Consider the following 26,157-nt stretch of genomic DNA (forward strand, 5'->3'; position numbering starts at 1 on the left):
TAAGGAAAAGTTATAAAAGCTTTCTAGAATTTGGGAATCCCCCTGCAACTGACCCAATAGGACAGGGAGCTCCACACTGTTTGAACAACATTTGCCATGCAGATGCAGATCTCACTGCCACCCACCACCTAAAGGAACAGTGTTATTAATGGCCTGCTGCAAGGATTTCAGAAGTCATGTGTATTCTGCCATGCCACTTCAACAAGTGTAAGCAGATAAAAATCTTAAATCACTGAATATTGTTACACAACTATCTCCTTGTGAAAATATATTCAAAAAACTCTAGTATCATTTCATTTCCTCTGCTCATTTCATTAACTTTGTTTCTACCCATCATTCCACTACTGTCCTTCCTAGCCCTAGGATTAATTAACTTGAGTGAAAGCGATTCCAGTGTTCTTACTAAAGCCATACTTGGGAAATTTCTAGTATCTATATTTATACATCTCTAGAGCTGGTAATAAACATAATTTTAGTATTGCCACACTATGTTTTTTAATGAGACCTCATTCCTTGTCTCTGTTTACCAGGAATTACATTGGCCACAACTGAGTCCATATTATTATACCACGTAACAAGAGTTTGGAAGACTGAACAGAAACTTTGGGTTATATATGAAGGAACACTTAATGGCTAAGGATTGGTGTTCTCCCTGCATCTGTGGACAGCAAGGCTACTCAAGACATATACTGGAAGGTATCTAAGGGGAGGGAGATGCCTGGGGAAGTATTAGGTGTGAACGCTCAGACTTTAGAGCTTATTTCCATCCATATCCCAGCCACAGTGACTTTCATAGGACTGCGCCAAAGACATTTGTTCAAGCCTGAGTGTGTGGTTCCTTGATGACATCAGGTATCTGGGCAGCCAGCCAGCTTCCTGTGGAAGTGATTTTGATATTGCTGAGGTTCAATCTAATTGTATTCATCATGTGATCACTTATATAAGGAGCCAGCAGCTTGCATAGGTAGCCTGTATTTTTTAATCTAATAAGATATGTTTAGAGAATACAAAGAAATAAACAGAAATCATATTTAAATTTCATGCCTTCCTCTAAAGCCACTTATTGCAGAAATACACAGATGTTACCCTTGCTCAACTGGGACTTAAGACAGCCTATGATGTATTTTTTCACCTGCAAATTTACAATTGTTCCATACCCATAATTACACCTTAAACATAAAGCCTTGCTCTTTCTACTCATGCTTCATAATAGGTTCTCACTGCCCCAAGGCTTTTCACAAAATTTGCTTGGTTTTTTCCCTTTAAGATATTTCTTTCAAAACTTTTGTGTAACATACAAAAACCTCCATTCAACCAACCAACAAGCCAAATTAATTTGAAGACAGTTATGTTACGGGTTACTGAAATGACCATTCCTCTTCCCAGGCAGTATTACATCAGTACTTCCATGCACACTTTCATCTCTGCATTAATTTAACTACTGCCTTATTTTTTTACTGAAGTTATAACTGCACACAATCAAGCATAACTAAGCCCTGATGTGTGTCCAGAATGCTGGTGGAGCCCTGTCCCGCGGGCAGTAGGCAGTGCCACATCAGGAAGCAACATTCTGTAATGCACTCATGATCATGAAGTAGTTCATTGTTAACAAGCAGAAATAGGAAGCTGGTGAAGTTCCTACCATGTTAAAGCAGGACACTGAACTGAATGTGTTCACGTAATCAGTGCTCAAGAGGCATTCAGGGATTAACATGCTCCAAGATATGCTTTGAAACACAAGAGAAAAAGAATTAATGCCACTCCTCCCCTTCCTCTATACTCCTTCAGCCCCAGTCTCCTCTTCCAGTCCTCATAAAGGAAATATGCACTCACAACACCCAGTTCAGATTTCAGATTCTAGCAGAGTGTTTCCAAGGTCTTTGCTGTCCTTTCTGATCATGTCTCTCTCCTAAATAACAGCTGAGAAGTTCAGTGACAAACAACAGAAGGAGAAGGACAATAGAAAAGGCTATGTCCTTCAACAATGCCTTTAGGATTCACCATATGTCTGAAGGACTGTACTAACTATAACAAGATTCCCTCTCTGTTCACTGCACTCTCGTAACACTTCCATGGAAATCTCTGGTTCGTTTCCACAAATTAAATTTGGACCATTCTCTAGAAGTGCAAATAAAGCAGACAAAAAAATAATTTTAATTAAATACACACATCCTTTGCAAAAAAAAAAAACACCCACAACCAAACAAAAAAAAAAACCAAAACAACACACTAAACAGAGAATAAAATTAAAAAAATAAAGTTAAAACAAAAGATAAAATCATACAAACAAAAAAACAAATCTTTTTTTCATCTGTGGTATTTTCTGCACAGGACATATTTGCAGTAGTCTTAATCACTCATCACTATGCAGTATATTGTGCAACAAAGTCTTTGAAAGCATTCTCAAATTTTGGAGAAAATTAATGGGAAATCTCTATCCAAGTAAGCAATATATTAAGTTAGAATTTTTTATTATACCAGCCAACATTTAGGAACTCCAACCCTTTCACCTTCATTAAAAAAGGTTTTGTCATCATTTATGTATGTCACAAGTGTTCAGTGAACATTGAAATATTTTATTTCAAAGCTTATTCTGCTCTTTCTACATTTTATTTGTGTACCAGTTAGTGCTATTGTGTCATTTATGCTTTTTAGTATTATACACCACCTTTCTACAGTGATTCACCAGCTTGAACAGTCTGCTGTATTAGAAATGCAACAAGCAAGGTTGCCTGTGTCAGATTTGTGTTTTACAGGATAACTTCACCTAACACGAAGAACAAAAAAAAAAAAAAAAAGCCCAAACCAAAAGAAAAACAAAATTATCTCCACGCCTGACACAAAGGTCACATCTTTGCCAAACTTCAAGCACATGTTCTCAAACAGGAAACAAAGCTTTTCAAGAAAACTATTCTAGCTAATTTGGCAAGAAAAGGGAGTCTACTCAAAACAAGCCTTATCATCAAACATTTCAGCCTTCTTACAAACAAGCAGTCATCCAATTTCCCAAGTTTTTCCCCACTGCAACCACATTTCCATTGGGATCATAACCCTAAGCAATCACATAAACAACAGCATTTCTGTGAGGGCCATGACCCCTTGCAACTTCCTCTGCCCATCCTCCATCACCATCTCTCACTAGAAAAGCCCTGAGACAGAGGCAGAGGGAGGGACAACTCTACACCCAGAAGACCCCAACGTTCTCCTTTCAACACATAAAGGAACAAAAAGTATTTTTCAGTCTTGTCAATGACTGCTGAGATTAGGCCCAAAGTCCTAAAGACTAAAAGCACTGTCCTAAGACAAAAGCAAACCAAACCAAAACAAACAAAAAAAAGGGGGTAGGAATCCAGGTCTGCAGTTCCGGATTGGCTTTCACCCATGGAAAATACAAGCTCTGACAAGCCTTATTTTGGCATATTCTAACATAAGCCACCACCTCTAGCTGAGCCCACCTCAAGCTACCTGCAGCTATTTTGGTGCTGCCAATACTAATGCATGGAGTGGCCCACACATATATTTACTTTGTGATTTTTCTGGTAAATTATTATCAGTGAATTCTATATAGTGGAGCCACCCTTTATAAGAGGTAGGAATAAATAGGGCCTTACAGGATTCCACATGATGGAAATAAGATACCAGGTCAAAATCCTGCACTTTTTAAAATACTTATTGGCTAAATAAAACTGTTAAGAAACAATAGGCCATGAATACAACCTAGAAGTCCTGAACCACCTCAGTGCAATAGTCACACAAAGGTGCTTCACATATAAACACAGAACAACAAGCATTTCAAAAATTGTCTAGTTTGGTTTCCAATTGATTTTATTAACCCACATTTTGCTTTTGACTTAGCATATTTAGTGAAGAAAAAGGGTATTATGCAGGGGGAAAGAAAAAATAATTTTTAGCAATTTATAACCACACAGATACACTCCTCTTAAAAGCAGGCCCAAGGCTCTATGCACAGATCTAACTCTGCTTTCTCTGCATATGCATTATGCAACGCAATGTGACAAATATGTAACCATGCAGTCACACACTGTATCACAAATAGGACACAGTACTCTTCAGTGACCCAAGAGAAGGCAGGCTACACCATGTTCTATCTGTGATTTCCACACACCACACCCCCCATTCCATTTTCATAATGGTCCAGCACTTACTTTGCAGACTTTTTATACCATCTCCTCTCTAAGGTATGCAAATAATTTAGTCAACAGTAATGCATTATGCAATTTATTTTCAGTCAACAGCACAGGCCTCGTTAGGTGCAATTCATGGGAAGAAGCAGTTAATTATGGTAATTCATCTGCAGACATAGGTGAGCAATTTCACTGTTATTCTGCTACCCTACTTAATATGCATATGCTGTATAAGAGCAGCTAAATGGCAACTTTCAAAACTGACATCCCAAGCCCTGATTCTCTAACAAGCTCTGAACCTGGGCTTTAAGGCACAGCTACAGTAAACACTGCTTCTGGGAGGCAAAGGAGTCGACTTACACAAAACAACTTGCAAGATCAGGGTTTAAGGTAGTCTACTGAATAGACCTCTACAAGATACTGGAAATAATTCTATGCTACTGTATTGCACTATTTGTGGAATGGTATGTGATCATATAATTAGAGATCATATAGTACATTCACACAAAGAATGCTTTAGGGCTTGCCAGGGAGGGGGGAGGGGAGCTCTTTTAGAAAAGAAAATTACATTATCTGGAAATTCAGAGCTAATCTCAACAATTCAGAAATGCTACCAAAGAGCTTTTCCTTCACAAATTCTAGAGGAACACATTTCAGGTCTGATTTCTGCATCAGGAAGAATTACTTACAAAGAAAACCAGCTGAGGTTTTCAGCCATTTAGGAAAGTACTTAGGAAAATAATCCAAAATACACCAATATTAAATAAAAATAAAAAAGTGATTTCTAAACTGCAGGTATTTGAATGCAATGATGGGAAGCAAAGACAGCATTTGGTTCAGAACCAACACTGAAAGAAGCACTATGGACAGGTACTAAAAAAAACCCGATGGTTTGGTAGCTAAATCAGAGAAGAGAAAATGAAGGGCAGGTCTCAACTAGAGGCAGGAACAAGGCCATTTCCAGGAGAAGCGCTGTGCTCAAGTACAGACTGGTTAGCACCTCTATTTAGGGTAGACTCCAGTCTCTTCTGCTGACCAGGGCCAGAGGCCATCCAGACTGACAGCACACCCATCCCTGTGACACTTCCTTTGGGGCAGCTCAAGCAGCAGCAACCTGACCCAGCACCTGCTTCCCTGGGGGTCTTGGCACATGCCTTTCCATAGCCTTGAAAGAAGGGTCCTTGATCCTGGGGCTCTTCTTCATTGCACCTTGCCTCCACCCTTCCATATCCTGTCTGTAGGCTTCAGAAACCAACTGCTAAATGATCCAGCTTGTGTAACTTTAAAAAGCTTACAACCACAGAAGGGCAGGCTTCTGACAGATCCCAGCCCTCTTGAGTGAAATGAATTAGGCAGTGCAAAAATCACTGAAGCTCCACTTGCTTTGGAGAATAGGCAGCCCACTCAGCCAGGTTTGTCTGTGCAGTGCTCAACTTCAGCCATAAACCAAACCTAGAAACTTGCAAATCTGCTTGAAGTCATAATAACTTTAAATAGACCCTGCTTTAATGATAGAAGGCACAGAAATTTTATGTCTTGAAGGTCTCAGTGGAGCACAGGTCCAAGATACATGTGCACAGACATTCAGACAGTTTTCATTTTAACCTTATATGCTTTGATACAGCCACAGGACTAAAACATTAGTGGCCTCCAGCTTGTTTATGACTGACTACATATGCTAGACCGTGTTTTGCCAAAACTCTTAGCTAAAATAAAAACAGCCTTCAAACAGCACAAAACTTCATGAACCAAATAAACAACACATTGCAAATATTTAAGACTTCCAAGCAAAGGCTATTTCCATAAATTTCAACATTTAAACTGGCAACAAAGCATTTCAGACACTGAAACAAATGACTGGCTAAAAAATGTTACCCCATCATCATCATTTTAAACGGCTCATTTTTCTGTTCTCCTGAAACATGCACTCAAACAATAACTGAACAAATATACATATCCTAGCTGTTTAAAAAAAAATCACTTAGCCCAAGACTAGAAAACCATCAGCCCCAAAAATTAGCTTTGCAGAGCCTTAATGCATCTGAAAATGGCTTACTTGCTAAACATGACAAGCAAGTTCCAAAATAAAGGGAAACCGTTTCCCTCAGCACACACGCTAATATTCTTCTTTCCTGAAGGCTGGATCATTTCCAGAAAACCTGAATTGACTTCAATGGAGCAATGATATATTTCTTACAAAGAACACGCAGACTGCCTCAGAATACAAGAAAATGGCTCAACTAAGAAAGGGCTTCTCTCAGCTCTTCTAAAAATACCCAAGGATCACACTTACAAGTGATTATTTTTTTTTAACAATTAGGAGTTTGACTACATCAACAGCTATATCTGCTAATATGTATGTATCTATAGATATGTATTACACTAAACACTTTCTTTCTGGAGTCATTCCAAAAACCTGCAAACACTGTAAATTCATGCTTTTAACTTCCAGCCATGCTGCCTAGAGAGTGTAAATACATTCTTGTAAAGTTTAAGGGATTTATTAAAGTGCTAGCAAGATTTTCTTTTTAAATTAACCAGAGGATACTTCTCAGTGTGCAGTGAAAACAACTGAAGTCACAATATAAAAACATGACTTACAATAGCAAAACCCAAGTGTACACAACTTTAAGTATTATCTCCAAACTGAAGAGATTTCCCAAAGTTAAAATACTCTCTAAAATTTCATTTTCCAGCAGATGGAAAACATCCAAGCAACATATGAAAACAAGACAATGTAACAAGAAGCATGTGCTCATCAGGAACACAAGCATAACAGTGCTCATCAGGACTGCAATGTGCTTTAGGAGGCACCTACTCTGCCAGGGAAAACTCTCACCAGAAAGACTCAGCCTAAGTTAGGACTGTGCATCCTGCATAAGCATTTCTCTTGACAACGCCTGCAATACTCTATCTGAGGCACACAGCTATGACAAGATAGATATCACTGGTTCCTAGAAAGGACATAAAAAAAAAACAACACAACATTTTCATGCAAACTTGTAAATTTGCTTAACTATATATCTATAAACAATAATCATTTAGAAAGTTATTAAGGAAGACTTGCCCAAATGATATTGTAAGCACATAACAAAGACCATGTCACCACTTATGTCTACTTTACATACAGACAAACCCAAGCACACTTATGTCTACTTTACATACAGACAAACCCAAGCAAGTTAAGACCGTATCAGTAACAGTCACTACATACAGGAAGGCTCATGACAGACTGGCTTAACTATTAGCTGGCCCACTGCAGTCTGCAAAGATTTTGCCTGATAGCAAAGATGACGTAAGAAGTTCATATCCCACCCTTACATGCTGCAGGTAGGTTCATTCCTATGGATTAGCTACAGTTTACCATCACCTTTGTGGTAACAATGCAAGCATTTCCAGAGTCATGCTGTAAACTGGTTCAGCAAGACCAATAGATGTTAATACCCCCCACAAAACAGCAGTGGGTTTTAACACAATCCTCACAGAGATGATGGTTGTAGGACCAATAAAACACTGTATTGGCATGGCAGAGGAGTCAATAAACAATGGCAGATGACAGAAACTTTGTTTCCAGACACAGTGGTTCAGAGTTCCATCTGTCACTTTTGCTGTGTCTCACAGAGACCAGGATCAACTCAGGAGTCCGACCACACCAACTCCAACCTCCACCACTGGGACAAACAGATGCCTGCATAGCTGCAGAAACCTATCCCTGAAGTGGCTCCACAAAAAAACTTCAGCCATTCCCTGCCCCAAAGAGTTGCTAGGGCCTAGAAAAAGTGTAGGCATCTTAAAACTTCGTGTAAGGTTGCATTTCCACGTTACTAAGGAAACAAACATGCCTAACTTTATGAACAAAGTAGCTCAATTTCAACATCATTCTACATTATGTGCAGGCACTATCAGAAAATATTTCCAAAGTCAAGGACCATGTTTTGTCCAAAATAAAGCTAGAAGAGAAGCACAAACCTATGAAAATAGAATGAGTACTTGCCTAAACTAAAACCTCTTAAGCAAGCAGATGCTGAGAACTAAAACAAAAACCACTTCACACTGCTACGCAGCCTTTCACCAGAGTATCTCAGAGCAATGAAGTGGTCCGAAAAAACTCCTGCTAAGTATTAAATTACTGGTACATGGGTAAATTTGTTAATCCATTTGCTAAGGTCACACAGCAGCAGAAATAGCAGATAATCCTGACACCAACTTTCTGTCCTAATCGTTACGTGGACAGAAAATCTTTGGTGATGTAAACCAAAAATGAAGTAAATACAGTTATCTGATACATAAAGGTACACTAGGTGAACCCAGAAAAGCAAACCTGTGGGTGTGGGGAGCAGAGGTGTATCTCTAGGAATCCACTACAGATCTAGACAAGCACCTGAAAATTTAGAGTGAGAGCTTATAACCAAAAAGTAATTCCATAATTCCCTCTACTCAAGCAGTCCCTGTGCAGGGACTGTGTAGACAAACTGCAACCATGCTCAAAAAAGAAGTCTGAAAACCTTGGAAGAGCAACCCATAGGATATGTTCTATTACTGCAAAGTACCCACAACAGTACGCCAAAAGCTTGTTATTCATTCTGTATTGGAACTAAAGCAGTATTTTACAGACTGCCTCTAAACCACCAAAAATGGGGAAGTCTTTTAATACCAGAGGACAGACAGACACACAGCTGACATTATCGACATGCAGTCAAGAATACTAAGACAATTGCTACAAGCTTGAAAATTTCTACCAGCTTTAGCACCACTATATATGAAAGCATCCTGGTTAATATCCACTATGGAGCTTTGAAAATGCAAGACTGTTTTGGTGAATGCTCTTATATTGGTATAAAATACACTGCAAGCACCAGTTTCCGAAGAGGAAGAAGCAAGACCATGAGCTGACAAAAGAGAAAAACTTTTTCTAAGAATTAAAATACTGAACCAGACAATGAGCTGTATTAGCATTATTAAGATGTGCCAAAAGCAACAACATATTAAAATTACTGTAGGCAAGGAAGATTAATCTTTCTGTTCTTCCATAGGCAAAACTCTCAGCAATTTCAATGGGGACTCTCCACAAGATGCGGCTGGATGACTACATCCACAGACTCCACGTGCCAAGTTTGCTCCTGCAGTCTCCATTGCATCCATCTTAGTTACACTACACATATCCTGATTACAGCAATTTATAAACAGCAAGAGTAATCTAGGTGAGTCACAAAACCATGACTTAAGTTGAGATAAGGTTCACTATTATCATCTCCAGTGTCAACAGTTTTGCAGTAAAGAACTTGTATTTATAAAAGACTTCCAAGCACAAATTTTTTACTGACTTTCTCAAAAGCACATCTTGTCTTCTCTCCATCCCAAGCGTATCTATGTCAAAGTCACAATACTAGCCTGCTACCCCTAGGTTTCTCTGGGGAGCAAGGTAGGAGACAGTTTATGATGCATTAACCTCTTCCACTTATTTTCTTAGGTTCTGTACAGCAAAACATGAAAAAAAATGGTGCTTAAACACCAAGCAGTTTCTAGACACAAACTCGTTAAAGACAATCTTTCAATCCTGAAGTCATAATTCCACACACTCATCTGTGCAGTGCAGGACAAAGACGTCTGTGCGCACGTACCAGCTCGCAGTCTCAAAGCAGTGTTTGTTCACCCAGAACAATGGGACATGTGACTTGTCAACACTACCCACAATAAAAACAGTAAGATAAGGCTGCCACTGATTTCATGATGACTGATTTTGGTTTTGCTAATTTTAAGTCACAATGTCAATAAAAATGTATTTCATTAAAATCCCTTCTTTTAAAAGGCCCAAAGCTAACTTCACACTGCGCTGAGGTTTTCACTCAGACTTCCTCAGCTGTCTGCCTTTGTACCAAACACACCAACTCCCCCCTAAAGCCTCCCTCTGATTTCATCAGTTAGATGGATCAATGTTTCACACCTAAAGCCAAGACTATTTTTATCAAATACAGGCACTGCCAAAACTTGTCCTCTGTTTCCTGCCCTGCATGCCTGTCCCAGCTACCCCTCTGCCCATAGGCAGGCCACTTGCTCACCTCTGGTGCCCCACTCAGTGCCAGCAGCACAGTCTGCAAAATGAGACTTCCTCAGCAATCTGGCAGGTTTTGTTTCATCACAGACCAGGGCTGCACCATCCAAACCCACCTAACCTCTCTAGTTCAAGGGAGCTACATAGGATCAAGTTGTGTATGTAAACTTAACCAAAGTTAGGAGAAATAGGAAGAAAGCAGAGACAACCCAGAGAACAGAAACAAAAAGGCACCAATTTGATTTAAAGAACTTGTGAAAGAAACAGATAGGGCAGGTTCAAAATGACAGTGAGAAGAGAGAAACCTCAGAAAAAAAAAAAAAAGGGGGGGGGAGGGAAAGATCAGAAAAATCAAATAAATCCTTAGGAAGGGTTAATAATAAAATGATGCAAACAGTCAGGCCTAAGACAAAACACCCCTGTATAGTACATTAATTTGCCATATTTGTGCTGAAGCATGGAGAAGGGAGCAGAGCAAAGCAGAGGAAGAGGGCACGACCATACTGACCATTGGAAGGGGTTAATTTAAAAAAAAGAAAAAGAAAAAAAAAGTATAGTTGCACTATTTGTCTTTTAATTACACAGGGGAGACTTAGGGGGTTATTTCAATCACACAGAACAGCAACAGGCCCAACAGCACCAGACTAACAAATAAAAGTAGGCAGCAACAGACACATGGCAATACATTACAGTTCCAAACTTCCACTGTTCACTGGAACATTAATGCAAGTGAAATCTGACTAACCTGAACTCTGAACAAGTTTTTTTAAAAAACACTGTATTTCTTTCTTTTCACCTTGAAAAACTCTGTTCCACAAGTGGGTAGTTACAAACCACAGTTGAGAGAGTGGGAGGCACATTAAGCACGCAAATAAGATTTCATATATTTTAACACCATCAGCTGCAGCTTCCTGGAGCTCTTCAGCAATATCCAGCGTACACAAGCCTTGCTGCTGGCACACCAGAGAACCTCAGGCTACATAATGGACACTCTCTTAGCCGGATTCTGACGCTGCATTTCACATATTCTCCGAGTCACTCATATGAAGTCATCCAGAGAGTCAAAGAGCGAGTCAAAACACATCAGAAGTGTTTTTCCCTGGCTACCTCTGAAACTTTCCATCCCTTTTATTTTTTTTTTTAAACTTCTTTGCATTTCTGTCAATACATATGGGATCTTCAAAAGTCCAGCGTTATGCCCAGTACATACAAGCAACCAGTATCTCCCTAACACAGGATCCCAGCTGTGTCCCAGACATCAGGACCATGAGGAGAGTGACTAATACTCAGCTTAGTGCTTCCACAACCAGCCCACAGAACCACACAGAAAGCAGAGGGATATTTTTAAGTCATAAGCAATGCACATCTATTTTACCAGGAAGTAAGGAGGGCTGTGGTGCCCAGACACTTCAATGGGACGACCAAATGGCTGAGGAAGCTTCTTGTTTGTTTTCAATGGAACAGACTCTTAGAACTTACTTTCTAATATATTTAGTGTTTACTATATGCTCTGCAAGAAAGAATTTTACAAAGGGTGTTGATGAACTGGAAATAAACAATCCACATCAAAATAACTTTGCATGTGTAGACAGTAGAGGAAGCAACTAACATGGACTTTGCCAACAGTAAGATAAACACATTGATATTTCTAATGTAATCAAAGGCCATTCAGAATCTGCCCTAGAAGACAGTCATAAAAATACAAAGCATTTTTCTTACAACTCAAATAGCTGTGACAAATATTTTCTATAATGGTGAAAGCTGCTGGAGAAAAAAAGAAGTTGGTTTCTATTAATCAGCTACATTTAGATATCCGTTCTTGCCATCAGATTAAGCTCATCAAAACTGCTTAGTAGGCTGTTTCATTGTATTTTGGTTTAAGTTTTATCGCAATTCAACATACTGAAGTTTCATACTCCTGACTTTCATCTTACACAGTGCTAGAAATTTACAGTCTAAATAGGATACACCAGATAGTAAAATTCAGTTGTGCATTTGAAATAAAGCGAAAAATCAGGCACCACAGCTGCATCAGCAAAGCATTCACACTACACAAAGTATGGACCCCACCTTTCTAAACCCCAGATCCGCTGCATTAGCTATGGGAACCAGCTAATCCATTGCTACACAAGGTATGTTTCTAGAACAATTTACTGCATGACAACACTAATAGATAGTTTGACAACACTGTTCCTCATTTTCTTCCATCCACATTTGTGCTAACTTTGCTGTGAAAGTACCTTAAAAAGTATTAAATCTGAACAAATGTAACCCCAAAGTAAATGTTACAGATTCACAAATACCATCATGGCAGAAATCCATATTTTTTACAAAGCACTTCCTAATTAAAATTTATCACTACCAGTCTGTATTTAGGAATGCATGTTTTTGTGTTAATATCCAAGCAAAAATTTCTGAACTAGAGAAGAATGTTGACGTCCATACAAAAATTAGCTGTGATTCATTGTTTATCAGTTGTCTTCCCTTTACAGAACACCGCACACTGAGGGACATATTGCCAAAATGAAAGCACCAGCACTTCCTTTAACCTAATATAAGACAAACAAATATACAATTCAACAGCCTCTAAATCTCACATGCCCCACTTTTTTGACCCAGATCTCTTATTATTTCCCCCACAGGTCTGTGCAATATCAAAACTACTTTTCCCCACAAATTCAGACATAAACTAAAAGAGGAAAATCTCTCATCATTTCTCTGAGCTAAACAGACCTAGAAGCAGGATGGGAGGGTCAAGAGACAGTCTCATCTCTGTTAAGATCAACTGGTATTTTAAGGTAAAATTTTCAGCCACACTTAACACTCTCCCCAAATGTTGCAACTAATGGCAAAAATTCTCATTTGTTCCAACAGGACTGTAAGTTAAGACCACTACCAGTGGTACATGAAAAATATTTCAATATTTTTATTACTATTTTTACAAAGCAAAAATATGTTTTCAGAAGTCATGCTGACACTCGAACATTAATCAGCCTAGCCAAAACACACATAAAACTTGTTACTCCTCAGCCAGCCTAGACAACTTCTTCCAGGACATCCAACAGTGTCTTCTTTGCCTGGTACTTTTAGGTAATCATCAGGGGATGGAAATTCACCTAGCATGGGCTAACAAGCAGGTGAATTACCAGCTCAGTTTGCCTGTGACATGTCACCTGTGTGAAGCGCTTGAAATTTTTACACTGTTAATGTCAAATGGATGCAACTTTTAGGATAAGTTATATTTAGGGCTCTAAACCTTGACAATTTGTGGTTCTGGAACTGAGCACAGTATTTAGCACAACATTTTCAAAAACAGTAACTATTTGACCCTGAACTCATAACGGTGGGGAAATGCTCCACAAATAGGATGTACAGAGATCTTTTCTGCATGCTCTCTAGCCACCATGAGCAGGCACACAGCTGCATACAGAAGTTTCCAGAGTCGCTTTCACAGTGCTAATTGACAGAAATCTACCATCACCCTGCTGTCAGTGGGGTTCAGTGGGAGGTCTGCATGCAGCTGGGGAAGCAAATGAATCATTCCCCAAACCACCAATGGGTTAAAAGGAGCACTAGCATTAGCGGCAGAGACAGCTGCTTGACTGCCTTGCCAGGTTGGCAAAACTACTGCCTTGCTGAGGGGGAAGGGAAGGCCATCTACTCACACCATACCAGCTAAAATTTCTAGTAACGCACCTCCAGTAACCTGAAATAACTCTCAGGGTGTTTGCATATGGCACATGGTTGTAGAGAGTGTCTCTGCAATACACACTTACACTGAATAGAGCTTGAAATGAATCTCAGATTAAAAAAAAAAAAAAACAAAACAACAACCAAACACATAACTAACATAAATAAAGAAACATAAAAACACATAGCTGTTTTTTCCCTTCATGATTCTGAATTTTTACTGCTAGGCATTACTAATAAACAAGATTGCTCCTTTGCAACATGGAGACTCACAACAATTAAACACAAGGCAGAGTACACAACATAGCCTTTTACTAATACTACATCCTCAAAGGAGTTTGCAACAGCAGCAAGTCACACACAAGCCCTGATTTTTAGAAATGGTAAGCACACACAGTCAACTTCACATGCAACTCTGGGGGCCCAGCATCTTTGAAAATCTGACTGTTAGTATCTTACTTTATAGATGTAGGCGCCCATTTATAGTTTTCAGAAGACTCACATTTGCCCCAAGCAGAACTACAGAACAAGTCCAAAGGCCTGCTATCCACTCCCACCACACCATGCTGCCCCGTTCTCTCACAGCTGTGCAGGGTCACACAGCAGCATGATGGGCCACATGCACTTACATGTGGCCCACCATGAACCAGCTCAGTGCAACCAAGCTGACACCAAGTCTGCTTGCATTACTCATCCTGAAAAAAGCTAAGTTGATTAGAATGACCTTAGTATCTCTACATAGCACTGAATAACACTGTATATACTTACATGCAAAGACAAAGAGGGGCCTCTTTGAAAGATGCCATGTACATGGCCAGAACAATTCTGTGTAACTCATCATCACTTCAAGGGTTCTTTCAGCAGATTTTTCAGACAGCTACATCAATTCACCAAGAATTTTTCTTATTGTTTCTATAGGTGAGAAAACATTCTCTGAAGTCTTTCTAGCAATCAGCCCATCCAAGAAAGCAAGTGAGCAGGGTAAGTTGCAACACCATCAATTTCACTCCTTGGCTAATCAAGCCAGCTAGATCCTATGCGCCCAAACCCGTGCCTGCATTTTCCCCTGCGGTTACACATCCTCCAGCTCAGTGACCACTTATTCCTTACCCAGGAAGAATTTTTTTTAAAGCTCTGTATCAATAAAAGCAGAAGAATAAAAAGGATGTCACAAAAAGCTCCGTGATTAAGTATTAAAACTCTGCATTTTAGAGCTATGTATGATTCTATAGATCCTTTAGAACCAACCAAAGGAAAACTCACCTTGAGCTCAAACACAGCCACAAAGACTCTAGGGCATTTTTGTATAAACAAATTCAGCCTTTTTCATTATGAGAAGGAAGAAAAGGGCCTTCTCATCTTGGATTAGATACCACAAGATAGAACCCTAATGAGGAGAAGTAGTTCACAGTTTTCACACAAACTGGCAGAGTGATTTCTGTACCAGACTTTGCTACTTTTTCAGTCAACCTATCAACTCTCACAAAGTGACAGCTGTGCTGCCTCATCTTCGCTATTTCTTACCTCAAGTTAGCTAATTCAATCTCATACCAAATGATATTTCTTATTCCTCATTTCATTGTCATACTTTATCTCACAGGAAACCAATTATGAGACGAATAAAGCAGTCTCCATCTACTCTGCCTGAGATCACTGGATGAACATTTTTCCAGTAAAGTCACCCTTTCTGTTAAGCTACTTTACAGAAATTAAGACCATCTAACTTCACACTGCAGTGCTTAGAAAGCTGCATGTATCTGGGACAGGGTAGCTTAATCAGTAGCAGAAAAATAGGAACAGTTTCTTCATCACTTGTTAATTTGAAGGAACTACATTAATGCTACAGTGCAACTCAAAAAACACTGAGAAGAGGTATCAACCATAGCTCCTAATGAAAAACTTATGACACTTCTTCCCCCTGGCACAAACACTTGTATTTATATTTTAAAATGAGCATGCAATGAGTATATTCTCGCAGCAGGCACTCTTTGTAGGAACCAAACATGTATAATTATAGAGTGTGTGCACACACTTTCACTTCTCTCCCAACCTGCATCTACTTGCATGAGCTGATGTTTAGGGCTTTAAATATAGTCATTGTTACACCCTATATTTTGCATGTGTACGCATGCAGAAACACACACACAGACCCCAAGGATGGTCAGTACACATAACAGTATCACAACTCTCAATACAAACAACAGGAATTAGATTTAAAAATAGTTGTATGTCAGTATGATACAATTCAGTATCACAATATTACAGTACTGACAAAACACACTCCTGCAGTACACCCTATTCTTCCCCTCCTCTTCAAAGCAGATTGGACCACTTTATGAGCTCCCTATCCCAGTTCAGAAGGGGAAGAGCTGGTGGCAGGGTTGTGTCTGCCTCTCTTCTGCTTGCCAGTAATGTCCTCTCCAGCAAGGTGTCAGAATTCACACAGGCACCACTATCCTGAGCAGCTATAGGTGGAAGAGACAGGCAAAGCAAGCAAAAACTAGAGGGTGGTGGTTATCTCCTAGGACTCCAGATGAGAAGAGGGAACAGGATTAGTGAGGGAAAGGTATCCCAAAAGGTGCCATGCCTGCCACTGCCCCAGCTTTCCCCAAAACACTAAACAGTGCTGTGATAAAAAAAAATAAAAAGTATTTTAGTGTCATGAGTCACATCCTATTGCCCACCACTAATACAAAACACACTTAACTTCTGTGAGCAACTTCAGACATCTGCAGAGCTTATTCAACTGAACTGTTCACTGATGTTCACAAAGTTGTGTGTGTTTCTTCACAGAACTTCCTGACTTCTGCACAACTACATCCTTGTAGGATGTGGGTCTTTACTGCCACTACAAAATTTATAACAGCAAACACATTCTGACTCAAATGTGAAGTTCATGTTAAATTCCAGAACCAAAATTGAGTTAGGTACAATAACTCAGTTTGCTTTACATTATTCAGATTTTTTTCTTCCTAACTAAAAAATATTACCCGAAAACAATATTCTCAGCAATTTTGACATTTCCACTAATCCATCCAGAGCTTCTTTATGCTTAGGGCTGTAGCACCTTTTAGCATCAAACTCTTTCATGATGGGAAAATGCCTATGACGTACTGCTGTTGGGTTCTTAGTGCTTGTACCATGCCTCACAACTTCAAAGCATTACACAAACATCAATAATTACCATATATAGAGTAAAACCGAAAGAAGTATTCATATTAAAAAAAAAACACAAAACCCAACCCTCACAGAGAGAAAAAGAAGTCATAACTACCTGTTTGAAGAGGAAAAAAGCTTAAGCAACAGAATCTCCCATAATTATTGCATTGTTTCTGCTACACACATGCATTATGGTCGTGGAAGTTTAAATAAACAAAAATCATAAACTCTCACCTGGTCTTACAAAAAAACAACTTAAAAGCCCAAAAGCCAACCCCCAATTCCTTTCATACATTCAGATTACATTTCCTTCCCCTTTCCTCGTGCAGTGAGAACTAAGTATTCTCCAGGTGTTCTCAATAACAGTTTGGGAGGCTTGCCACCAAGTTCCCAAGACACAGTACCACATGAACCCTGTTCTCATGGAGACAAATCCACCTTCCCCTAAGAAAACTTCAGACCAACAGTGCACAGGCTCAGGTGATCTTTGGTAAATAATACACCACATAGTTATTCCACTAGATCTTAACCAAAAGCAAAGGGGGGAAAAAAAATCACTACAAAGAAAACCACAGAAAGTTTTCTGTGATCATTTACAGAGCACCACCTGCACCCTAAGCGCTATCACCAAAACCGTACGGCCTTCTATTTCTATGACTAAGAGGAAAAAAACCCTTCCACAGCTCATCCACCAATACATATGCACTTGCTGAAATCCAAGGACACATGAAAGTTTGCAGGATTAATCCTCAGTTGAAATATATTCTGGAAAGGCAGTTAACATACAGGTGTCCAAAGGAAGGCCCCAAATCCAGCGTGAGCCTCACATGAACCAGCCTTCAGGTTGCTTGGAGTAAGATGAAGCCCCACAAAAGCCCTGTGCTACCAAAAGCTGCCATCCAATTCAAAATCCAAACATCAACTTTGCAAATGGTGACCTTGCTCTCAAAGGGGCACAAGCCGCTGCCCCAGTGAACACTCAAAGGGTAGACACTGCAGTTACCAAAGGACCTTGTTAGCATGTTCAATGTGCTCAGACATTTATTTTAGTACCAGGATAGCAAATAGTCCAGAATAATTGGTGGGGTTTGTTGTGGGCTTTTTGCACAACAAAGACTTGGTTTTCCTGATCATGCTTCTCATGCTTTAACAATAAAGTAGTAATATGCTTTGTGATCCCTTGTCCCTCCCATAAATCAGCTAGGGATTTGATTTACACAGACAGGAAAGCAAGGAAGTTGAGCACACTGGAGAGTAGTAAAAACTTCACCAGAGAACTTCACTTTCCTACACAGCGACCTACAAACCAAACTTTCCTCCAGACTCACGTGTCATCTGCAGCAACGAGCCTCTGCCACACAGCACATACAAAGTTTGCTTTTCGAGGATAAGGTAAAAAGACCAGCAAGTAGAGACTTTTATTCTGTCAGGCTGCCTTAAAAGGAAATTCGGTGATGAAAGATTAAATTCACCTGGAACAACACTCCGCTTAACCCTTTCGGGGGTAGAACAACAAGCCACATATTGAAGGACCTATATCCTCTACCAAGAAAATGTATATATTGCCCCAACTGAGCAAACCTACCTAGAAGATGCAATGCAAATTCACACAGGGTTTCAGACAGGGATAAGCCCAAGAAGAGCAAGCTAATGTGAAGTGCCAAGAAGCTGATTTTTGTGCCCAACCGAGGCCTAGTCCCTGCCACCACCACGGGGCATCTCACGTTCCGCCCTGAACTTCTCAAGTGAAACTGATCAATAACTTGGCTGCTTCACCCCTGGGAGGGCACACACACACAGCCATCGGGCACGGCCTGTGTCACCTCTTTCCGCCAGGCCCCCCAAGAACGGCCGGGCCCCCACCCTGCTTTTCCTCCCCTTCCCCTCCCCCCCCATAAGTAAATATGCGGGGAGGGGGAGGGGAAGGTGTATTTCCACACAAATCTGGCTAAAAATAGGCCTCTCGCCATGGTTCCCATGTGCCATTCGCTGCCCAGTCTGGTGTGTGTCCCCCGTTAAATCCTGTAACAAAAATGAAGCGGGATGGGGGAGGGGAGGCCAGCGGCGCGGAGAGGGGGAGGGGAAGAGGGGGTGCCGCTTGCTTAAAAAAAACCCCAACATACTCCCCAAAACCGAGCCCTGGGGCGCCCCCCCCGCACCCCACAGCGCTGATAAAGGACAGGGGGCCCGGGGGGGGGCAGGGGCCCCGACGGGCGTTAGGTGAGCGCCCATCCCCCGCCCTCCTCCAGCCACCACCACGACAAACAGGGCGCCCGCCCCCCATTCCCCGGCCCGGCCCGGCCGCGGCCCCCTCCCGCCCTGCTCCCGGCCCGCGGGGGTCGGCGGTGGGCAGCCCCGGTGCTTACCTTGCGAGTGGCGGCGGAGCGGCGGCTCCCCCCCTCCTTGGGAACGGAGGTACGAGCAATTCACCCTTGTTTGTCTCTCCTCCTGTTTTGTTTTATACAGCCATATATATATACATACACATCTCTGCCGCCGTGTGTGTGTGCGTGTGTACACACGTACGTGTATCGGTAATGTATATATTTTTTTAGCTGAGGTGTCCACACCGACAGCAGGAGGAGGGGAAAAAAAAAGGGGGGGGGGGGGAAACACAACCCAAAAACACCACCACACACACACAGGAGGAAGAAAAAAAAATAAGCAGCGCGTAGTGCTGTGATATTCAATTATATCCGAGCCAGGGGCCGGGGGGAGGGGAGGGTGGGAAGAGGGGGGGTTAGAGATTAAGTCCCGAGGAAGGAGGGAGGGGATAAAAAAAAAGTAATATCTGTGTATGTGTGTGTGATTTAGATTGAGGAGGAATTGAGGCAGAATGTAAAAGCTGTTACTAAGGGAAGGAGCCAAGCGGCTCGGAGCAGCCAGCGGCCCTCAGACACTCCGCGCGGGGAGAAGGTGGCCAGCCGCACGGAAATGGGCGCCAGAGACAGCGCCGCCGCTGAGGGAAGGGAGGGAAGGGAAGGAGCCGGGAGGCGAGGCCAAGCGAGGAAGAGTGGGGCCGGCCTGCTACGGCCGCCCGGCTCCACAGACCCGCCGCCGCAGGAGCGCGGGGGTCGGAGGCCGGGGCGGGGGTCTTCCTCCCTCCCCGCGCTCCGCGGGCAGGCGCAGCGGCGGCCCGGTGTGCGTGAGGAGAGCCGGGCAGGGGCAGCCCGCCCGGGCCTGCCGGTGGTGTGGGGCCCAGCAGCCGGCCGAGGCCTGCGCCCGCTGCTCAGGGGCCCCTGAGGGAGAGAGGAAGGGCCGGTGGGACCCATGCGGCGTGGCGCAGCCTTGGAGTTTTTTCGAGGAAAGCCATTAATTTGGCTCCGCTGCCATAGGCGCTTGTGTAAATGCAGGATTTAACATGGTGGTTTCCTTCTTTCTCTGTAGCGCTGCGGTTGGCAATGGCAGCCGGCACTGGAGATCCAGCCCTGCTCGGGGTGCGGCGCAAAGCTTGTGCCTGGGCCCGTTACTGCGTCTACCCTGTAATTTAAGTAATAAAAAGTAATCCTCTAATATTGCTGTATCCTACCTGGGTACTCTTCAGTTTTAGAACTGAAATGCTATTTATTGTTTACATCACTTGTTTATTTTTTAAAGCAGGCTTTGTTAATCAAAATCATATTCATCACTAGGTAATCCTTTCTCTCTTAAAATATTTTTGACATAACATTTCACGCATTGGTCCAACGCTCATGTCAGGGCACTGGCACCTGTGCAGAGTCCCAGTGACCACAAACCTTGCACACATCTGACATCAACATCAGATGTCATTCCTGCTTGTGCCAAAGGCTCCACACACACGTAAGCCCAAGTCTGGTGCTACCCAAATGGGGTTCCCATATTGCTGTGTTTCTGAAGGACTTGGTTTTACTGCAGCTGGCAAAACCAGAACATAGATGGGCCACGTGAACAGAGCTCAGCATCGCTGGAGTTATGCTAGTCATAAGGTGGCAGTTCTGGAGTTAAGGGTGGATTTTACTTTCAGCCTAAGGACTGGGTCATACCATAGGCAGATTTCATCTACATGAGCCTGATCTCACAGTAGATGGGACCCCTCGACTCTACAAAGCCTGGATGAAAGCAGACAGGTGGGTCTCTGGGTGTAGGATCATCTCACAGTGCTCATGTTCTTCAGGGTCAGGCATTTTTCTCTTTCTTCTATGAAGAAGAATACTTAAATACTTGGAGAAAACAGATTTTTTTTTTTCCACTGTATAATCATTAAATTCTGGGAAAGCCTTGGGCTACCTTCCTTGGAGAGGCCAGAGTTGTATGAGGAAACCAAAGTCTCTCCAGAAAGCCGGGGACCATATTAGTAATTGCAAACCAGTTGATACTCAGCATTTATTTCTGTAATGACTGTGAGGGCCCAAATTGGCCACTTTCTCTTCCCAATAGTGGTGTGTAGGTTGTCTGCTTTAGGTATGCAAAGAGGTGATAATTTTTGAAGACCAGTCCAATTCTGAAATTTGAACACTTTGCTGTAGATTGGGAAATATAAGAGGAGCAAAAAAAGTCGCAAGGGACTCATTAACCCTTCCTGCATTATAATCTCAGATCTGTCCATGCTTCTGCAGGAATTTAACCTCTTGATACTCTGACGGATTTACTTCCCAGGTTAAAGAAAAGCAGTAACGATGGATGGGGGAAGTGGGGATGATCATAGCCTAAGGCAGGAGGAAAGAAAATAAGGGACCTCTCGCAGGAGACTGGGGGCCTGAGGAAGAGAGTATGAGAGGAGCTGTGAGAAGCCCAGGAAATAGGAATGGGAGGTGTAACGTTCAGAAAGCTTGTGTGAGAAAAAGAGGAGGGAAAACCCCTCAGGTGTGTGCTGTTTGGCCCACAGGAGCTACAAACACTGTCTTCCCATCCACCTGCTGAGCAGCAACAGTGTGCAGAGCTGAAGTCACGTAGGTGAAGGCTTCCCTGGTCTGGTGTTCTCCAAATGTTCAGTCATGACTCTGGGTGTCAGGCTCTTCTTTTTAATGTGATGTACTCAGCTGGGTGATTACCCTAGTGTACCTTCTGCTCTGTTGAATCCACAAAGTGCATTCTGGCAGATTTCTAATAATAATTTGACGCCATCCATTTTGTTCTGGTTTCCCTTTCTTTATGAAGAAGGACACCCACAGGACTGCATGAAGGCCTCACTTTCTGTGATGAGCTTTAGGTTTTGTAGTTCTGTTGCCCAAAAAGGCAGCTGGGCTCAAAGTTACCAGGGGCTACTTCCAGAGCATTCAGGAGAGATGTTCTCACTTTCATAGGTTTCCAGGAACAAACATTGGGTAACACAACATAGGGCGGTTGAACAGGTTATGGTTTATGGCAGGTGTTTCAGTGAGTGAGCTGAGCTTAGGGACTTGTCTTTGCCTTGATCTGGGAGAGGCACTTTCAAACACTAACTGTTGTTACGTTTCCTTTCACAATGTCTCCTAGTAGCGAGAAAGACTGGACCAATCCCTAACTTCTGGATGTGGAACTGGAGCAGATCTGAGGTCTTGGTTCATCTGTGCATTTGCATAAAGGTGTGCTTTTGGAGTGCTTTACCAGCCCAGCTGCTCATGTCCCATGGCTCTGTCGTCCCAACTGCTGGAAAGACTTCTCACAGCCATATTTGTAAGACACATCCTTAAAATAGTTGAAATTTTATCAGTGAGTGTTCGGCCTACAAAGCACATACAAGCAAATATTTGCAATAACTGGACCAGTGTTTGTACAGCACCAAACACGTTGCCCAGACTCCATAAATAATAATACTTGGCACTCATGAGGTGGTTTCCATTTTCAAAGCACTTTAGTCATAACCCTTGACACCTATACGGCCTTTTACATCTTTACAAGAATTAATTAATCCTCACAATGTCCTGTGAGATAGGTATGCACTGCAATAATAACAATTAATAATTCATGCCTTCTACTCAAGAATGACTTCAGGGATTAAAATGCTTCAGTAATACTTGTTTTTTTATTAACATTTTCCAGCAAATAATAAAAGCCATGGTATTTTGTTAAATCTATATAATATATACCCATAAATCTTTTGCAGATCAGGGTGAAACTAAAGGCCCAATGAGAGGTACCAGTACATCAGCAGGAACTGAATGACCAACCAGAAAAGCCAGTTCAAGCCCAGTCCACCACACAATCTAGGTGCAAGAATGAATCTTGCCCACACACATGGCAGTTCATAAATACCAGTGAACAAGGAAGGCTCTGTGTTCATTTTTAGCTCTTGTATATGCAAAGACTCCCCAGTTACAGCATGCATTACAGGACCCCATTCTATACAAACACAGCACCAAAAGAACACGAGTGCTTGCTGGGTGAGAAATGGCAGTGACTCAGCACCGTGTTGTGAAATGAGGAGAGCAGGGACAAGTCTGGCCAACACGAGGGCAAAGCCTTTTCCTTGTAAACATTACCATACTGCCTTTGATATACAGGCGAGCCCCAGCTAAACCTGATTTTAAACAAGCGGGACTTACACTCGGTTGACCTAAAGAGAAGAATTGGCAGGCTCCCATTGGGGAGCACCCTTGCATGGAGCAGAGGAGGGATCAGGGTGCTGGAGTCAGCCCCCTGCACGGACGTTCCCATTCCCTGCAAAGATGCTGTTTTTAGTTTGCATCCCAAAGTGGATTCATGTAAGCCACAAAGGCACCTTTAGACCTAATAATGCTGCCATGCCAGAAAACAGTGAGAAGGAGCAGAGATTCACTCACACCCTAGCAATTTCCCCATGACTTACCCATAACTTCCCTGTGTCTATGAGCAATGAATTTGGAGCACTGAACAGTTAGGGCCAGTGGCCTTTGTACTCTAAGCCTTATTTTTCCCTTACTGTGAGGAAGATATCTAATTAAACAAAACAACTTCTAAATTATTTGTGCTTGTGTTGAGTTTACCAAGAAAGGAAATGGAAATTCACCAGGCTGAAGGGATTGGCTTTATTCTTTTTGCAGCTGCTGACAATGGCTGCAGGAGAGGACATGCTGGGAAAGGGACTGGTTTCCGAGTAGGGAGCACCTTCTGCCACTACCCTGGCATACAGATTAATCAATAATTGATCAGTGGACACGTGCTAGGAAATGTCTAACGTTGGTGATTAACATGCCTATAGCACTACTTTTTATCCATTGCTTTATACACACACAGATTATATTGTTGGTCTCCATAAGGCAGAGAGGATTCAATCCCAAAACAATAATTTCATTGATGCACTTACCCAGATCCATTTCGGAAGTTTCTGCTTCCCAGAATAAACAGCAAAAGTGGAAGAACAGCACAACCAGGTGACTAGTCCCTCATTCACAGACAGTTGATAAAAAGTGTGATGCAAAGCCATGAAGCAGCTTTCAGAAATTTCAGGACACGAGTTATGCTGCTTAAAGCACATTTAGTACAGCTCTAAATCAGTGGTGTTAAGACATGTGAACCAGTTAGCATCTCCCTGGTAAACATAGCACAGGCTCCTGGTCCTGGCTGTTCTGCATAGGGGCAATTTCATGTTTCTAGTTTTCAAAAGCTGCCAGCAAGCTTCACAAAAATAGCAGAGCCTGCAGATGACAAAGTTAAAAACTGCTGCTTTGGGACTGGGATATTTACCAAACAAAGCCATTGGCCTTATTGTTTTATTGCTGCCAACCTCCTGCCCAGAGCCCCGGTGTACCCTAAGGGCTTTAAGAGGGACACAAACGTGTGTGTGAATGTACCACACCAAGGTGAGCTTTCAGATCACTGCCAGAGGAACGTATTTTAAAAGAAAAGTGAGAGGAACAGGAGAAGAGATGCCAGCTGCTTCAGCTCCCTTCAAGCAAGGGCTCCTGCACCTTGTCTTCCTGCAGGAGAAGGGCCACTCCCACTGGGGCACATTTTTCCCCTTTCTTTTATTTGGAGAGGAAATAACAATGGGTTTGTTGCTGCAGTCCCAGGGCCTCCCTGCCCACAGCAGGCAGAGGATACCACTGTCCCCCTAGGCTCCAAAAGCAGTTCTGGCACAAGAGGGAGGACAAAGTAAAAGTTGTCCCAGCTGGCACCATGAGTGTCTTGTTAAAAGCCCTGAATACCATCCCTTGCTACCCAGAATCTGGCCCCAGGAGGATGTGCGGATGTGTCTTACAATTGTGGAGAAGAAAAATGAGCAAACAACACAGAAAGATGCTGATACAGATCTGACTCCTTAAAACAACAGGGACTACCCCAGCGGGTTTAGTTATTGCAGGTGCGGAGCTGCAGTTTCAGTGAGAACTGGAGTGGTTTCCTTGAGAGGCAATGTTCTGACCATGGATACCATGACAGCAGGCAGGCTGTTGTTAAACAATGTCTCTGCGAGCACACCCAGCAATGCAAGACCAGACTGCTTCAGAGTTCCTCTAGTCATTAGAGACGTAGGAACAAATTCATTTTTTGCCTTTAATCACTCTGTAAGGAGTGTTTTATATTTTGTTGTTGTTGTTGTTGCTAGTTGGATATGTAAATACCCACATTTCTTAAAATAGAGGGGTGAAAATAGGTACTTCTCAAACAGAAATACCAAAGAGGGCCTTGTTAGCTCCATGCTTATGGCAAAGCTTCCTTCACAGCAGGGTTGTAATTCAGATGTTACATCCTTCAATGGCTAAGCAAATCCAAACGTGTTTTATTTTAACAAGGTTATGAAAAAGGGTGTGTACCAGCTGCTATCGCACACCTCTGAAATTTCAAGCAAGACATATCTGGCTCTTGTATGAGATCAAACCGGATTATCTCACACTGCTAGGATGTGGTTGCAGAAATTCAGTATTGTAAGCGTCATCATGATTCATAATACTTGATATAATTAAGTAAATAAAGGCACAAGTACAAAAAGGTATAATATTTGTTAGATATTTACCTTTATCTCTGACACATACTATTTTAATACTTCCTGGCAGCCCAGGAATCCAGCCAGCTTGAAGAGGATTCCTTTTTCTTGCCCATACTTAAAGCCCTGATTTTCTTTCATTGTACCTACATTGTTCTGGATTTTCATGTGAGTGGTGAATGGAGCCAGGACTGTTTGCTCCCTCATCAGAGTCCTGAAAACTCCTCATGTGTCCTTCAGCAAGCTGTTTATTATCAGGGCATGAGCTT

At 42.0% G+C, this 26,157-nt stretch overlaps 1 protein-coding gene across 2 annotated transcripts in view; it reads right to left on the reverse strand.

The window, feature by feature from the left end:
* TBL1XR1 (TBL1X/Y related 1) overlaps positions 1–19,608 on the reverse strand; it is a 114,186-nt gene extending 94,578 nt beyond the window's left edge. For both annotated transcript variants that reach the window (XM_034063713.1, XM_034063714.1), the window contains exon 1: positions 19,413–19,608. The gene's annotated coding sequence lies outside the window, so the exon portion shown is untranslated. The remainder of the gene's footprint in view (positions 1–19,412) is intronic.
* Between the last annotated feature and the right edge of the window lie 6,549 nt (positions 19,609–26,157).

The sequence above is a fragment of the Melopsittacus undulatus genome, chromosome 6, assembly GCF_012275295.1.
Source record: "Melopsittacus undulatus isolate bMelUnd1 chromosome 6, bMelUnd1.mat.Z, whole genome shotgun sequence".
NCBI classification, from domain to species: Eukaryota; Metazoa; Chordata; class Aves; order Psittaciformes; family Psittaculidae; genus Melopsittacus; species Melopsittacus undulatus.